Source organism: Pinus tabuliformis, chromosome 2_2, assembly GCF_031772625.1.
Source record: "Pinus tabuliformis cultivar Carrire ecotype Pingquan chromosome 2_2, CPIR1, whole genome shotgun sequence".
In the NCBI taxonomy this organism is placed as follows: Eukaryota; Viridiplantae; Streptophyta; class Pinopsida; order Pinales; family Pinaceae; genus Pinus; species Pinus tabuliformis.
Window position 1 is genome coordinate 1,157,075,839 of NC_142300.1, and position 5,743 is coordinate 1,157,081,581.

The window sequence follows — 5,743 nt, forward strand, 5'->3', positions numbered from 1 at the left end:
CATCCACCACACTAAGTTTCCAATACCTGTCATCTACAAGTAAACCTCCTTTCATGGGTTAAGCTCACTTTCATATACCCTTTGGAAAATCCAATTGTGCTCTAGTCCTTGTGCCTGAAACTGGAAGGACTTATTTAAAAGAAAATGACATGTCAAGTCCTTGTGCCAATCTGGAAGGACAGGTTGTTTAGGAAGTCGGTTAGGGTAGGGAATGTTGCTAGGCTTAGAGTACCGGTTGACACAACAAGCCCAACCTTTCTTAAGCGGTTTAAAAATATGGCATGATCCATGACTGTGCCCCATTCAATCATACGAAAACAAAGCACTAAAATTCTTACATAAAGTGCAGAAAAACATATCTACATCAAGTTTGTGAGTGATAAAGAGCTGAGGTACACACCTAAACAGGTATTGACAGACCAGTGATAGCCCTGAAAGGATTTTTGAAAGTAGAAAACAGGTAAAAGAGGGTCAATAAATCCAATAATACTACCATTGGAGAATGCCTGTCAAAACCATATTAGTAAGAAGAAGCTATTTGTCTTTACCGCCTAGAGCAATTAATGTTGAAGTGGAACCCATGCTTGTCCATCTGTATAGTTTGCATTTCAAGTTTATCTTAACACCCTGATGTTCTATTGATCCAAGGTTTATTTGGAAACAGAGATAACTGGTTCGCCATTTGTTGTCGCCACAACCACCACCCTATTAAAATGTGCTCTGATAGCAAATTTGAATGGGTCCCCTAGAAGTTTGATCTTTCACTTCTCCGAATGATCTGTTTTTTATCTCCGGGATTTCAACTTTGTGCCGAGTCAAATCTTCAATTCTTAATGGTCAAGACCCCCCTTTAATAAATCTCTGATGCATGGTTCATTCATGACCTAGTCTAGCCCTTCATTCATTTCCTTCATTGAGACTTTTCAATCCCCATAAACCTTCATGGTGCTCTATGCCCACGCATATAGCCAAACCCCACTCTCTATTATGGTAGTATTTGGATTCAACCCACAAAACCTTCTATCACATCTTTATTCCCATTATAACTCTTTATAATAGGAATGCTTCGCAAAACATGCATAACTTACCCTTTTTCACTTCTCGCAATCAACATCGACACACAATGCGTACCATGAGGCACCGGACCTGACGACATTATTAACCATAATATATATTTTTCGGGTCCGGAGCCCATCACATATCGCAATCGGTGGAGCCTAGGGCTTGTATATAAGGCGCACCGCGATCTGCCAGACCCGTCGGGATCATTAAACATAATATATATGTCTTGGGTTCACTTTCCCCTATCGCAATCGCAATCGGCAGAGTCCATGGCATATATATAAAGCACGATGCGATGTGGCGGACCTGATGATAACTTTAGACTCGGGTGCATAATATTTCAACTCTGACCTTATGGTCGGCCGTGGGTTTTCCTGTGTATTCCCATGTATTGCGATAATACATTGTAGTCGGGGTTTTGAAAGGGAAATCTTATGTGGCGGATCCAAAGGGATTATGAACTGCGACACATATATATTTCGGGTCCGGCCAATCGCAAGTCGCAATCGGTAGAGCCCAAAGCTTAAACATAAGGTGCTATGCGATTAACAGACTTGACGATAATTATACAACCGGTATATATTATTTGAAGTCCGACCTTATGGCTCGGTTGCGGGTTTTCCCATGTTTTCCTGTGTATTGCAATAAAAGGCTCTAGTCCAGGTTTTCAAGGGAAAATCCCGTAAAGTGAATGGTCCACTTTTGAAGCATTGTTAAAGCAATCCTTGAGTAAAAATGAATATTATGGGCAACGAAAATACATGTCACAGCAGGTTTGGTGGTTTGATAATCATAGTTGCTCTGCGTTGTAAGATTAAATAGAAATTGTGGCTGAATGCAAGGTTTGTTTGTGAGCATGTTTGTCATATTTCTCATATGAATTATTTCTGCAGGCGAGTTTGAGTGGACCCGGTAGCAGATAAAGGCGAATTATATCAAGATGACACCTCTGCACCACCGGTGTCGATATTGCAAAGGCATATTTTGCAGAAAGGGATATGAACCACCATAGTGCATAATGGAGGCACGCTCCTGATCTGATATTCACCCTATGAGTGACATCAGCTAAAGATTTATTAAACAAAGGTATTACAGACTCATGTGCTGGTGTGTGTTCTGTGTTATTGAAGCAACAGATCGATCAGATTGCCAATACACAGACAATAAAATGGAAAGACATCAGAGAAATACAGTAAGCAACACAAAGACACAAGAAATTTAAAAAGGAGTTCACCCTATTCTCCAGGGATACATCTTCGGTCTAGCTTTCTGTGGTGGCCTTGTTTTATTGTGCCTTTAAGCAGAGAATTACAATACAGGGACTCAATGTGAGTTCTCCTGAAGCAGGTTTTGCTTGGCAGGGTGGTTCTTGGATTCCCCAAGCCAGTGGAGTGCACAGACTCTTCTTCTTCTGCTAGCTCTGTGACCTTTTGTTCTACAATGGCAAGAGCCCAATGCGGTGCTCAACCTGGAAAGATCCTCTATGGGATGGCTCAAATCTTCGAGCTCTCTGGTGCTCGATGTTGCCTCTGGTAAGCTCGACCCTCTGTCTCTTCTGCTTTGCTTTACTGTTCTCTGTGTTTAGTCCTCCTCTCTGGGTTCACTGTTCCACTTCTTCGTCTCTCAACTTCGACTAACTGTCTAACTCCTTCTCTGATTCGACTGTCTCTGTTCATGGCTTTTAGCCATCCATTCCAATGCTTGTTCGGTTCCTCTTCCGCCTCTATCGATTCACCTTTTGCAGCTGCGCTTAGAGTTCCCTGTTCAGCGTCATCATGAACGCTCAGGGAGTGGCCACTTGTCCTCCTCTAAACGACGCTAGCATGCTTCATCGGTTCATTTCTTTAATTACGTCATGGATGCGTTCTTCCTCCACCGTGGTGGTCAAACAGATTCCAAATCCTCCTAAAACATGGCGTATTCCTTCGTTAATTTCGCTTCCTCCATCAGGTGCGATCTCAACCATCCGATCTGGGGCCTCCAGATCGAACGCCATACACACGTTTCGTGTGGTTGACTTGCTCGACCGATAGCACGCGATCAGCGGCGGTTTTCTCTCACCTCCGCTTGCCACACATCGATCGATGTATGGAATCGCTCCACTCTTGTCCAAAACCTCTTACCATTTAAGGGCGCCCTGATCAATACCACCGGTTTGCAGAGCGAGGGTCCCGCCTATGTGCTTTAGCGCTTTTCGCTTTTCCGCCCGCGGTTCTCCGGTTCCCCCACACAACCGAGTGCTTGGGCTTTTCCTTCATGGCCCTGTTTTCCCAGTGATGGCGCTAATTTTGCATAAAAAACCACCTTATTTTCTGGATCGGAGGCTCCCAGGGGCTACTTTGACCTCCTGCGCAGTCTCCATGGGCCTCGGTAGCACGCTTTGACTGAGGTCCTCGTCGTTCCACGTTGGCTGCCATTGCCATTGGTTCAGGGTGTTTTTGATCACTGTTTTGGATTTCTTTAGAGATTTGTCCCGCCCTGATACAGTCTTGGTTCTTTGACAGTCTTCTATGGATCCAATTCAAATAAGCTCCTTGTCAAGAGGAAGCACAACGCCAATACATCAAGATGTTATTACCTCCAAACAAACCTTCAATCATGCCAGATGTGGGATGATGAGCACGGTGTCTTTAGTTTCCTTCTGGAAATGATAGGGAATAACGTCCGCTCAATACAGGTGCGAAGGGATGACACGCATCCATTCTCTTTTAATCAACATTCATTCATTTCCCTAGAAAAGGAAGCATTGCAACAGATATGCCTTCTACGTGTCAGTAGTTACATCGACTGTTCTATGTCCATATGTTCTGATTTGTATATTGAAAAGAATAGTGGGGAGGTGAAAAGTTAAGGGAAGACCGAGAGTCATTTCCAGCTGTATAAGTATTACCTCCGGAGATGAGAGGAGGAATTTTTTTTTGGGCAGAACAATTTTTGATTTATTGTGAATAAAGAAGACTGTTTGGTCGAGAAAGAGCCTTTTTCAGATTATTTTGCCTCTCCTTTCATGTGTTTAGAATCAGGATGGTGTCTCTGGCATAAATATAAATGTGATTTGTTTTGTGCATATTGATAACAGACAGTTTGTGACTAGTCTTGGTTATTCAAATATGATTTTTTACCATGGTTAATTTATGAGCGGTTGCTGATTCGAGACCTTGTTAAACATCAGTTGCAAGTTTTATTTGTATAGAAAGGAATGTGTATTCCTGTATAAGTAATTAGATTGTAATTAAGATTTAATACAACCTTGTTCATCTATGAACCATTAATTGATTCATTAGGACTTGGAATTTATATATGATGTTTAACCTCCTTTTGTTATGCTCCTGCAGGATAGATTAGAATAGTTTAATAGGACTAGCATAAGTAGTTAGAATTAGTGCAGATAGGATTTTATACATATAGGTTAGCTGTTTCGTTTGTTGGTTTAATTGAATTCTTCCTCCAAGAAGCAATCTTTCAACACGTATAGCAGTTTACGGGATCCTCTAAAACCCGTCGGAACTAGCCATTCCAAATGAACGCAGATCTAATTGGGGTCTGCAATCGGGTTAGTTCCCCTTGTTGGCATAACGAACATTCGTCGCGTCAACACAACCTCAAGGATTTGAGTTCCACAAGGAGTCCCATGTCTGCAAATTGAATAAAGCGTTGTATGGACTAAAGCAAGCTCCTAGAGCTTGGTACTACTGCATGAATGCTTACTTGTCTACACTTCACTTCATGAAAAATCAAACTGGGAATCTCTATATTAAAGTCGTAAAAAATGAACCTGTGATCTTACTACTTTATGTAGATGACTTGCTTTTGAGAGGTGTGGAGCACCTCATTCTTTAAACTAAGAGGGAGTTGCCTGCAAAATTCGACATGAAGAACCTTGGTCTCATGCATTACTATTTGGGCTTTGAAGTTTGGTTGAAACTAGGTGAAATTCTTCTTGGACAAGGGAAATATGTAATCAATATTCTACAGAAGTTCAGTATGATGGAGTGTGTTGTTGCTCATATTGTACAAGCATTGTGCGATAATGACTTAGGTTGGGGGCTATCACCCTGATCCCCGAACTCTCTGTTCTAGCTATCTCCCAACAAACAGGCTATGGGGGATAGTCCCTATGGAAGATGGAAATGAAAGACAAGTTGACAACCAACGAGTCTGAGAGATTTTAGGGTCCTATAATTTATACAATCTCAAGGTATTTTAGTGTTGTAGCTTAGGAATCTTATATTGTAAATAATTGTCAATCTGCCATGTTTCTAGATAAAAAATAGAATAAAAAATGAAAAAGGGTATAAATAAAAAAAGCGGAAAAACAAAAATATTGAAAAAGAATGAAAAATAGAACCCCATCAAAAGAAAAACAAAAAGAAATAATACTGAAAGTGTTGCAATTCTAAATGCCACTACTGATAGATAGTTTTATTTATCATTGTTAAATAAAGGTTGTGTGCAGCTTGTTCAAAATGGCACAATCACTAGCTATTTGTTTAATCATGCAGTGTAATCATGGTTAAACTTGTTTACATTTTTGTAAATTAGGTTAGAGAATAAATATTTGCCAAATAGTCTAATATTGGTAAATCAATAGTTAGGTAGAAAATGACATTAATTCAACTGTTTAATCTGAATCAATAGGAGAAATAAGTGATAGGATTTAGTTAGTTTTTCATTATGTATA